The 13,349-nt window shown below is 29.9% G+C and overlaps 1 long non-coding RNA gene across 4 annotated transcripts in view; it reads right to left on the bottom strand.

Moving 5' to 3' along the window:
* Positions 1–4,891: 4,891 nt before the first annotated feature.
* The window catches only part of LOC126847628 (uncharacterized), a 25,669-nt gene continuing 17,211 nt past the window's right edge, over positions 4,892–13,349 (bottom strand). Inside the window, exons 1-6 of one of the 4 annotated variants that reach the window (XR_007687108.1) lie at positions 8,861–8,900; positions 7,577–7,745; positions 7,312–7,437; positions 6,859–7,022; positions 6,663–6,783; positions 4,892–6,590 (exon numbers count right to left, since the gene is read on the bottom strand). This is a non-coding gene — a long non-coding RNA (uncharacterized LOC126847628). Of the gene's footprint in view, positions 6,591–6,662; positions 6,784–6,858; positions 7,023–7,311; positions 7,438–7,576; positions 7,746–8,214; positions 8,265–8,860; positions 8,901–13,349 lie in introns of those variants that run through there. The other 3 variants (XR_007687110.1, XR_007687109.1, XR_007687111.1) reach the window with 3 other exon arrangements.

Genomic DNA, 13,349 nt, shown 5'->3' with positions numbered 1-13,349 from the left:
AAAAAACATATTTTTGACCGTAAGTCAGCCATTTTTCAATTTGGACCATATTTATATTTTTGAACGTCCCATTTCGCACTCTAAAAGGTCTCTAATTAACAACTGAGAACAAAATAAAATACATCAGATGAATCACCCTGTATAGTTTACATTTTAGCATACCTATATATAGTGCGAAGCGTTACGGTAAAATATTAATATGATGAAACGGACAAAAGTCGGCGTGACCATAAATCATGTGCGCGATTCTCGCCAAGCGGAAATCCAACGCCGTCCGCTCAAAATAATATACTTACTCGCGGGTGTCAGACTTACTCGTGACGGCTTTTGGACGGCAACGGCGGCGGCGGCGACCGGCGTAAATGTCGTCAAAGGTTTGGCTACAGAAGGGGGTCATCCCATAAATCACCAAAATGATAATACGAGTAATAGAAAAAAATTATTATCGTGCACACAGAACGGGTGGAACCGTCGCGTCGCGTGGCTTAAGGTTGTTAGGTCTAATGGAGGCGAAGAAATACGGTCGGCACGCGTTGCGCACAATAACGGAGATTACAGTATAATATAATATAATACACAATATTACATACACACACAAGACGTGTAATGTGTATTATAATATATGTTGTATCCGCTTATAGACCGTGTATCATCACCACACTATGCGGGTAATGAGCTGTACTCGACCGCAGGACAGACCGCTGCCTGGCGCCGGTATAATACATAAATACAGCATCCCTCATGATCGCCCGTGCGTAACCCCTTCACCGTCAGCCAGGGAAAAAATAAACCTACTTGCCGTGCTATTTACGCTCAAACGGCGGAATAAAAATCGCCTGAGCATAAGATATAGTATAATAAATACATGTGTGTGGCCTTATGTTCGGTTTCAAACGGTTCAATGTGCGCACAAGGGGGTGCTTTAGAAAATAAATTGTGTACTACAGGATTCATATAGATATGCCATTTGAGAGTAAGGCGTAAAACATATAAATATCCAAGACTTTTTTCAATACCCGTAAATTGTAGAGCTATTGGAATGTTACTCCACAGCTCTTTCTTATATATTAAAAACAATATTAGTCCGAGGATCAGGCCGGTGCAATAAGCCGGGCCTAATAGTCTCAAACAGCGTTCTGAGACAATTCTGAGCTCCAACGTTTTGCCACATACACACTGCAATAGGTACGCATAAGTTGTTTCCTTTTTGCAGACCTTTTCCGTTCAATTTTTATATTCTTCTACTTCACATACAGTATATACCACTGAAAAAATTCACAACTACTGTTATCGACACAGGGAAAAAGAGAAGTGTTAAAAGGTAGGTGGTTATAATATTGTCTACGCCCTTATCGAAGGAAAGACAAAAATCGTCTCCGAGCCTGTTCGTTCATCAAGAAGTATTATAATATCAAAAAAGGAATCATTTTTTATAACTAACTGTAGGTACAGCTAAAATAAAATTGTTGATGGTTTAATACAATAATGATTGTGTTTAAAACTTTTTTAGATAAAAAAATTATTTCATTGAACAAATTACTGTTACAAACTACATAAAGTTATATAATTGAAAATAGACATTTTATGAACATCGAAAAAGATTATCGAATGATAGTTGTTGTAAATATTATTAATTTTATTGATATTTCTATGACAATAGCTACGTTTATGAATACTAAGAATAGATCTTTGAACGTACTATCACAGATTATATGAAAACAGATTGTTCAATCGGGCCTAGAACAATATAACTGAAAATAAGGCTTTGGAGTTGGAGATTTGGGTTTAAGTGTTGGAAAAATAACATAGAAAAGAGGGGGAGTCGGGGAAGGGGTGTTTACTGTGTCTGGACACCCCCTGGCTAAAAAAAAATTATTACACATGACAAATTTGCACTAAATATACAACAAATAATTACATTTTTCCTTATAATGAAACCACAATATAAAGACAAATCGCAGAGACCGACAATGTACTGCAAAAACTGAATTAAAAAAAAATGTTTGATTTTATAATTGAATTTAATTTAGTTTTGTTATAAAAAGAAAAATACATAGAATATAAACAAATGTGTAATCAAATATTGTGAGTAAAAATAATTTATAATCATACAAAATATTATATTATATATATTTACTAACATAGTTAAGTTTTTAGTGATCAGCATCGAATTAGGGAGGGGAGGAGGTGCTTAAATTGAGAGTGAAAAAGCAGTACGAAAAAAAATTGGACACCCCCCAAAATGTTTTCAAAACATCATAAAAATATGTTTTAATTGTTTTTCGGACAGAATTTAAGTGACAATAAATTATTCTTTTTAGACAGTTTTGTTCAAATACATAACACTTATAGTTCACGAATTAATTAGACCTTAAAAATTAATTAACCTAATGAGTAGGCTACTCATTAAGTTATGTCACAATCTAATTAAACATGCAGAATTTATATAAATTAGGTTTTTCATTTGGCCATTTTTTAGATCATTCAGCTTGACAATAATGTTTTATTTATAACTTACTATAGGTATAAACTATTATATGTATTAGCACACTCTGTTTCGGTATGTGTCTCGCTATCTACCGGTCGTATTATGCGTTTACAGACATTCGTGCACAAAGGCCACCACACAGCGTTTCTGTTAAGACATAAAGTTTGCTAAGAGTAAAAAAATATGTTAGAATCAATCAACCTAAATGGCGAAGGTTTGTCAAAAAATCGTAATCTTTAATCTATATTATATATAATCGACCTATACACTATTATAATTGTACCTTTCGTTAAAAAAAATTAATATACTACTATAAATTCCAAATTGCACCTGTCTATTTTTTATTACTCAAAATATGCTCAAGTACCTAAATAACAAACTTCTTATAAAATTCTATGTAGGTACCAACAGTGAAATGTTAAACCTTGAAACAGTTTTTAATTTGAAACTTTAATAAACAGCATAAAAGCTTCAAAACTAATTTTGAGGTCGAAACTGTTGAACATTAATAGGTAGGTACGTATTTAAAATTTAAAAGCAGCTAACAAACGCACTTATACACTTTAAAAAAGGTTAAATTTTCTTAATATCTATCATTGTTATCATTTAAAACGGAACAATATACCTAATCGAAAAACTACTACTAACTATACAATATTATATTAATGTAAGTACTATAGTCTCAGTATTAAATCCTTATAATTTATATAAACTAACATGCCTTCTATGTACAAATGTAAATAAGAAGTAATAATGTTAAGTGGCAAGTACTCAAGATACTAAACAACAAAACCAGCAAATATATATATACACGTAGGTATTAATATACCTAAGCACTATTTAATATTTTTTAAAAGAATAATGATATGTCAAACTTTCATTTAAACAGGTAAACAAATTTAGATATTACCAACATGTTTTGTAAATATTATCATTTACATAATACATCAGCTTATTTTTCATACAACATGCAAATATTTTAGAAAATATTATATAATTATACAATATGATATATTTTTCTAACCAAATAGGTGCAAAATCTATTTTTTTGTACACACAAGAATTACAATAATTGTCATAATAATATGTATAAAAATAAATTTGTATTAATTGATTTTTTTTTTGACAAACCAAAAAATTTAAATAATTGTTTTTAACAGTGGGCACAATGTACGTGTTCAGCCAAAGTACATCGGGTTAAACAGGAAATTATTCTTTAAATTACATTACATGAAGAAATTGCATAAAATGTTAATGTGTAAATAACGCATTATGTCAAACTCTTGGACCTCCTCTGTTGCAAAAAGATTCATTTAAATGTTCAAAAGTTTAAAAAAAAACGCTTTAGTTTAAACATCAAGTTTACAAAGATATTGATACTGGTACATGAAAAATCAAAACATATGACACATTATAACGATACCAAATACGTAAAATTTAGAATATAAATTAGTGTTGCGTATCGTGGGATGATGAAATTTAAATTAAGAACAAGAACCAGAAGGCCAACTCTCCAAAATGAATTTTAATATATTATTACAAACAAAAATTAAAACACTTATAAAAAACAAAACAAAAATCTGACATTTCACAATATTAAAGCACAAGTGAATCAATTATTCCAGTACATAAAGAAACTAGTTGTCTACACAGCGTACAAACAGATACCTTAGTTGATACAGACAGTGATGTAAATGTTGATCCGAAGGCTTTTGTGTCCATATTGTCTAGAAATATAACTCAAAAGAATGTAACATTGCTGGATGGGCAAAAGTTGTAGTTTCTGGTGAGCTGATGGATAGTCATACACTAATAATGTTCATATTGTGCCCGATAAAGTCATCATAATATGTGATTGGTAACTACCGAAGAGTTAGTTTATCGGAGACCACGACGCATATGTCAAGCCCAAAGATACAATTGAAAAATTTAGAAAATTGATCTAAAACTTTTGGGAATCCTACGTTCAGTTCAGCTAATCACTATACGGTTTAAATTTACCTAACCTAACCGTAAACATTTTGTAGTAATTTTTAGAGCTACATAAAATAACCATTTTTAACGTTATCTCTCTGTTAGCGATGATCTGGAATCAAGGCAGCTGTAGTCCTGTTGATGACGCACAGATCAACTAATCGATTGATTCATACTTTTCATGGACAACTCCCGATTTTCTCATAACGCTCTTGACATGATACATTGATACCTGGACAATTAGAACTAAAAATTGTTCGAAACTTTCATTTAAACAGGTAAACAAATTTAGATATTACCAACATGTTTTGTAAATATTATCATTTACATAATACATCAGGTTTTTTTTTCAAACAACAGGCAAATATTTTAGAAAATATTAAATAATTATATAATATGATATATTTTTCTAACCAAATATAGGTGCAAAATAAATTTGTTTGTACACACAAGATTCACAATAATATTGTCATAATAATATGTATAAAAATAAATTTGTATTTATTGATTTTTTTTTTTAATTGACAAACCAAAAAATTTAAATAATTGTTTTGAACAGTAGGCACAATGTACGTGTTCAGCTAAAGTACATCGGGTTAAACAGGAAATTATTTATTATTTAAATTACATTACATAAAAAAGTTGCATAAAACGTTAATGTGTAAATAACGCATTATGTCAAACTCTTGGATACATGATACCTCCTACGTTGCAAAAAGATTCATTTAAATGTTCAAAAGTTTAAAAAAAAACGCTTTAGTTTAAACATCAAGTTTACAAAGATATTGATACTGGTACATGAAAAATCAAAACATATGACACATTATAACGATACCTAATACGTAATATTTAGAACAATTTAAATTAGTGTAAGAGTTGCGTGTCGTGGGATGATGAAATTTTAATTAAGAACAAGAACCAGAAGACCAACTCTTCAAAATGAATTTTGATATATTATTACAAACAAAAATTAAAACACTTATAAAATCAAAACAAAAATCTGACATTTCACAATATTAAAGCACAAGTGAATCAATTATTCGAGTCCATAAAGAAACTAGTTAGTCTACACAGCGTACAAACAGATACCTTAGTTGATACAGACAGTGATGTAAATGTTGATCCGAAGGCTTTTGTATCCATATTGTCTGGAAATATAACTCAAAAGAATGTAACATTGCTGGATGGGCAAAGAGAAGTCAGGTTCTATACAAAAGTTGTAGTTTCTGGTGAGCTGATGGATAGTCATACACTAATAATGTTCATATTGTGCCCGATGAAGTCATCATAATATGTGATTGGTAACTACCTAAGAGTTAGTTTATCGGAGACCACGACGCTTATGTTAAGCAGAAACACTTAAAGTTGATGAATAAATAGAAAAATGGTTACGAGAAGACATCATTAAGCCTAAAATGTTCCAATTATGCAAGCCCAATAGTCTTAGTTCAGAAAAAAGACAATGTTTTACGTTTCTGAATAAATTATCACAAGTCAAGTCAATGAACATTTAAAATTTTTCTTGGCCTTACTAGATATATCAGAAAAATAGTATAAAATGCTTTTCTTTGATTGGTAAACCTTTAACCGATTTGTTACTTAACAAATTTAACTGAAATTTGAAGAAAAGAGCATACTCTCTCATGAATATGCTAAAAAAAATTGGTTGTTATGAACAGACTCACGCAATAAGGAAATCTCTAAATACCTATCATGTTCACATTAGACACTTCCGTTACATCATACAAATACGTTTTGCATTGATTGATGGATTAAGTAAATTTTGTTGGTTGCTTCCTACAAAGACTACTTCAAGTCCAGAGATACAATTGAAAAATTCAGAAAATTGATCTAAAACTTTTGGAATCCTACGTTCAGTTCAGCTAATCACTATACGGTTTAAATTTACCTAACCTAACCGTAAACATTTTGTAGTAATGTTTAGAGCTACATAAAATAACCGTATTTAACGTTATCTCTCTGTTAACGATGACTTGGAATCAAGGCAGCTTTAGTCCTGTTGATGACGCACAGATCAACTAATCGATTGATTCACAGCTTTCATGGACAACTCCCGATTTTCTCATAACGCTCTTAACATGATACATTGATACCCGGACAATAAGACCTAAAATTTTTCGACAAATTCATATTTATTAGTTATAAAGTCGTATTTCTAAATATTTAGTATTATTATTACCAATGACACCGATATTGAACGTCAATACTGTTGTTAATTTAATATCAGACGACAAAAACAAATTTCTTCTAGTTTTTGAATACTTCATCCACTTGTTGGTTGTTTTAAATTTTCTAGACACCTAATCATATATTGTAATAATAAAAAATAAATAAATCATCTTCAATAAATATATTAAAATAAACATTGAATTTACTTTTCCGGATAGGAATTTTTTCCTCTGAATGCCTATCTATGATTTTATTTTTTTCATAACGTTGGTACCCAAGTTGTTTATTACCATATGATAGAGAAAAAATACAAATGATACCATCAAAAACAATTGGTACATATTTTCAAGTATTGAATCAAATCCATTTACTGTTAGTCAGAAATTAATAAATAGATAAATTAGTATTAAATGTTATTGTCGATGAATTAATTAAAATACGTATGTTGTGTTACTCTTTGCAATTGAGATTTATGCACATTAATAAAACTAATAATGGTTTTGTTAGGCTTTACGATAGCCATAAAGATTTTAAATCTTTTAAAATCAATTAAAATGTAATCTACTAGGAATTTTGCAATTGAAATATTGTTCTATTAGAAGTATCAATCATAATAATAAAATGTTGTAAAAGATTTTTTGACGCCAAGAAATACTCACCTATTATTACCGAAGAATAGATTATTTTCCAACATGAGAAAATATCTTTAGCTACCCCAATTCTCTTTCTTCAACGCCATATAGCCGACGCACTGCACAAAATATAATGAAACTTAATCTCTTAACCTGAAAGCAATATTAAAATTTTAATTAACAATGATTTTACTGTTTTATTAAATTATAAGTATTTATTAGTCTGTTAAACTCAAATTATTAAAATTTAAAAAAAGATTAAAAACTACACTTAAATATGAATTTTACTCACATTGTCAGTAGGACTATCGAAAATTGCATGTTTTTTATTTTTAATCGCCGTATAAAGATTGGTCATAAAATCATATTGAATTTGATACTGTTTAATTGGAAATAAAAGGGGACAGAGTTTTTCTTCAACAATATTTTCTTTACAATCTAAAAACGTTAGCATGGTGAACCTGAAACCAAACAATTTAAAACTTACAGCAAATACACATTAGATGTCCAGATTAGATTATATTTTCAGATTTAGACAAGAATATTGACATTTTGATACTTGATTCAAAATTTATGTTGAGCTACATAAAAACTAATAAACTGACTGTTCAAAAGTATTTAAAAAGCCAAAATATAATAGTAAGTGCACCATAAACAATAGATCACAAAATCTTCGTGAGAAACATTCGTTCAATTCTCATTTGAGGTTTACAGAATTTATTTCAGTAGGTGGGTAAGTTCAAAAAGTACCTATTGCGTTGCGTGCGGTAAACATTGACCAAGAATATATTTAATCTGTATTTTCATCAATTGATGGTTAATCATTTATATAAAAACAACTTTATTTTTATATATTATGTTTTTCTCATACTAAATATAGTTTCATTTTTATTTTTATATTTAATTAAAAAAACCCGAGTATACTTCTACCTTAAATATATATATATATATTCGAATGGCGTATTTGACCGGGAGGGCTATAGCTAACTTTATGCCAGTTCGGTAGCCGGAGGGTGCATGGCATTTCTGCCATGCATATCGGGGGTTGATGATGTGGGTCGCCGCTAAAAATCCGGGTGGTCACCCATCCGAGTTCAAGCAGCAACGGCCACAGTTTAACCTCGAGTGCCATGCAGCAGCTGAGGTGTCCACTGCGCCACACCGCCCCGATACTTCTACCTTGATCTCTGCATATTAATTTTGTACAATTAGTGCATATTTTTTTTGTTTTTCTGCTACGCTGACTCTAAATAAAATTGTCATTATTTCGATGTTTTGATAGCGCAAGTAATAATTTTCTGTACCCATTAACGCAAACTTCCAACAGAGATATCAAATGTACTAAATAATAGAATGGCAAAACAACATAACAGTATGTAATAACGACAGATAAATAGAAAGTACCTAAATCAATGTCAGCACTACCTATCGTCAGCCAAACTAACAAAACCATAATTCTTATGTTGGGGTATTTATTTACCCCAAGTGACCTGCTAATGCATCATAATATTATATTGAGGAATGTCAGTATGTGTAGTAAATTTTATTCACTACTTGGACAGTTAAACATGCTTACCATAAAATATAATTTTCACAATTTCGACGACGCACTTATTATATAATTATTATTTTCATAATGTAGAAAATCCAGATAATTGTTTACAAATATAAATAACAGATGTAGGTGAGACTTAATGATCAACACTTAGGAAATAGTCTAGGATGAATCGTAATAATTAATAACTATTAATTTTATTTTAATGAACAATCTTAATAAGTAGACTTTGATTTTGTACAGGAACTAAGAATACGAAATACAATTTTTTAAATGATAAAATAATGTTTTGACTTTTGGCGTCAGTCGTCGCAGAATAAAATAGTTTAAATTGTTGTGTAATAGTGTTATCACAGAATAGATTAAATCTACTCAGAGGTGTTATCACTAACCAAACAAAAAGCGGAAATATTTAAAAATGTAGGTAAGTACATGCACTACAAGTTTTTAAAAGTTTTTCGGCAGAATAGATTAAACTTAAAACTAAAAACGATAAAATAGTATGGATACTGTCTTCAACATTTTTTATTATATTATTTACGTGTACGGCGAATTATGGAATATGGAAAAGTAATTTTTGTAATTTTTTTTATTGTTTATTCATTTGGAATAATATGTACCAACCTATTTAATATTATGCGCCTTGTTTTTACAAACAATTTATGCACACCACACGTCAATAGTACTGATAACAGTCGCATACATTCTAACATTATGTACAACTATTTGAATTTATCTAAAAAAAAATACAAACGATATCACACTCTAAGTCGTCCGCTGATGACAAATTCACCAAAACCTACTTTACAAAGATAAATATCGAATGGCTTATTGGAGAGAGTAAGGCGTTAGCATTCAAATAAATTAGCAAACATGAAAAATGTTACAGCCAATACCAGATAATACCTATTATATTATTATATCAGCCAGATAAAAAACATTTGAAAAAATGAAAACATTAGGTACAGCCGACAAAAAACAATGTGGCACCAAAACGGTTTATATAAAATGAACAAACACGAAAAGTTCAAAAGATAAATTTACGATACTTAAGGGGAACGGAAATTGAAAATAATTCGTTGACATTTTACAGCTATTAGTTTTTTCTGTGTGTTTTTTAAAAACTATTACTCCATTTAGTAAAGTAGAGTAATCAGTAATGTAGTTACTGTAAACTATCAGTAAACTATTAAGTATAATACTTAATAGTCAGTATCTGTATCTGTAATCAATGCACATATGTAAGGATTTTAAAACATTTATGAAGTTGTTCGGGGGAACGGGTTAAAGGTACAGTAAAATAGGTATTGAAATATTTTGTTCAAGAAAAATAAAAAGTAATGATGGGGTCTTACAAAATCCACACATTCAAAAAACGTTAAATGATACTATTTGTAAGTCTTAAAAAAAATGCAATTTTTATAAACATATGTGTATCGTTATACGCATACCATACTCGTCAAGTTGGACCAAATGAATTTTTAAATCTGAATGTGATTAGATATTATTATTACCTATTAAACATATTTTTCGGGTTTAATATTTTATTTGAATAATATTGTCATTAGTGCAGTATCAATATAAGAAAAGAAGGATTTTATCCGATCAAAAAATTCCATACGAATTTGTGGATACTTTGTGACAAATTAACATTCAGATTTAATAATTTCTTTGACCCAAATATGCTAACTTCTTCTGTACTGATTAATACTGTACTTGAAATGGACTTTAATAACGATCCAACAAAATATTTCGAAAGATAATGTAGGGAATGGGATTTAAGCTTAAAATGCGTGTAAAGTCAAGTTGATAAAACAATCAAAAGCAGCTTTGCAAATCGCTGCAATTTTTAGTTTAAATTACAAACACCAGTTGTGTATCAAGCTGTTAATCTTAATTAATAATTCCCAAATCGTGTGACAGTATTTAATATACGTGCATTACATTTGTAGGATTGTAAAAAAAATACCACATCGACACATTTCGTTTGGTATCAAGTTATATAGTAGATAATTATTTTAAACAAAAAATAACTACACTATTAGGATAAACACAATATTGTTATGTTTTTTTAACGTTTCCCGCCACGTCATATGCGAATCCCAAATTTTCGAACCAATTGACCCAGAAGCCATCGACATAAGCATCGATTTCGTTTTCTACATATTGCACCATAGTCATTTCTTGGGATCAGTCGGTTGATCTTTTTGTGCATGAATTCTTCGTTTGAACCCCACGGAGTCAATTCTCTGTATGCGGAAATATTGCAATTCCGGTCGGTATACCAATGTATGTTAGTCCTTAATAACATATTGATATAGTCGGTTATGATTTGTATTTCGTGATCGACCGCGTTCACGTCGATATCGCGTTGAGACAATTTCGTCAAAGTTCTCTGCCTTAAATTCAGAGTGTACTCGCTAAGTTTTTGGGTGGCGATTACTACACCATGTTTACCTCTCGGATGTGGACCTAGCGTGTACAGAAAGTCCAAAGCGTCCGTCATATAAGTAAACTTTGACGACATCATTTAGAGTTTGGTCAGCACCGACTGAAAACAATCGTAATATCCTTGAAACGATCTGCCGGACCCAGTTTTCTTTCCTCCTCGGCACGCCCGAATCAAATTATTTATGTAAATCTTACACTCACATGAGGTATATTGTTATTATATATTTAACTTTTGTAAAAGGTATTATAATAACAGTCTTTACAAAATGTTTAATACAATTTAGAACAATACACTGGGTAATTATAAATCTACAATTTACGTTTCATACAATAAATCAGCTATTTTTTTAAGCAAGTCAAAATTCTGTTGTCTAATTATTATATAATATTTAAATACTTTCATTTGCACACACATAATTATCAAATATCAATAAATAAGACATGGGTAGAAAATAATATGAACTAAAAATGTATTGGGTCAACATTTAGCTATTAATTTATGTTAAATTCATAAATTGTGTAAAGCAATAATGATGGACTGTAAATATATGTACTTGTAATATATGTACTTAACTCCGTGCAGATGGTGTAATTTAAACTATATAGTAGCGTTTTAGATAGGAATAATTGTTTTGTCATATTGTTACAGTTGTGTACCACAGACACAGATTGTTATTTTATAAATAGGTTCTACAGCAGACAAAAACTTAAATAACCAATAATAACAGTTTTTTATTATTATTAAACAAAGTGTAATGTATTTCAAAAAACAGTAAAAAGAATAACGGTACAAATAATCATTGAAGTTAAACAGGTTTGATCAATAGTTAAGTGCTATTACTTGAAACTATTTCCTCCAGCTTGAAGTGATGGTAGAAGTCAATTTGGAATGGTAAAACTCAACTAAGTCGGCCTATAAAATATAAATCATTACAAAATATTAATAAATAATTGGCATTGTTCACAAGTAATATAATTACACTTTTAAATTTTTTTACAAAAACAAAGTTTGAAAATACATAATGCCATTCCATTACATTACATAAATTTAATAAACTTTTATGTCTTTAAGTATAAATCTCTGTCTTCCAAGTGTGTACAAAGTACGTAGGTTAATATTTATTTGGTATGGTTACAGCACAATTCCCCTCAGAAAAATAAAAACAGATATACCCGTGCACTATTGCACAAATGTCATATCATAATACATTTTTTAAGAAATTACAAGTTACCTAGTTAATTGCCAATTTCTCAAATTACATACCCATTGACTTGATGACCAGCTCTCCGTAAGAATCTTTGAATCTGTCCTTCTGTATAGTCATGTGTCATTTCTTCAATTGCTCTTGTATTGGATTCCCTTGTTCTTGTTGAAACACCAACACGGATCTGCAATTTAATATAGCACATTAAAATAAATCATAGACTAAATCATATGATTAAGATACTACTCACTCTGAGGTTGCTTAAATTCAACCTCGCTTTGATTTCCTAAAAACCTCAATTGATCTATAAATAGATTAAATAGATTAATATCAGTTCTACCATTGATTAAAAATATGTATTCTACTGTATGAAAATGTAATATATTTTTAATAGACCTTACATAAGAACTTACCAATATACTCCTATACTTTAGGATGAGGCTTCAAAATTTGCAATAGCATTGAATGGTAACTTTCTAAATAATTATTTGTCCTAATGTCTCTCCTGAATACAGAAATATTATCAGGTCCAATTTCTACAAACCAGAATCGATACAGGTAATCATAAATAAAAGTATTGAACTGGTAGGCCATATCTTCATCTTGGAGCATATAGAGAGCCATAGCGTTGAATCCATCAACCATTCATAGAATTCTTTCAATCCTGTGCGGTGGTAGATAAGGTAATACGAGTACCTGCAAAACAAATCATCGGCGTAAGTTCAAAAAAAGTAATTTTTGATTTATTTTTTTAACAAAAAGAATACACATACCATCCCAAAAATTTGAGCAGCAAAAGCATTTTCTTTCACCAAATTGAAGACACCACCAGCTTGTTTCTTGTATATTTTTTT

The sequence above is a fragment of the Adelges cooleyi genome, unplaced genomic scaffold, assembly GCF_023614345.1.
Source record: "Adelges cooleyi isolate 19-005CV unplaced genomic scaffold, UGA_ACOO_1.1 ACOO_flye_CR_arks_rails_tigmint_CR_PRNA_11, whole genome shotgun sequence".
In the NCBI taxonomy this organism is placed as follows: domain Eukaryota; kingdom Metazoa; phylum Arthropoda; class Insecta; order Hemiptera; family Adelgidae; genus Adelges; species Adelges cooleyi.
Note: the sequence above shows the minus strand (reverse complement) of the source record. Positions and strands in the feature narration are given on the sequence as shown.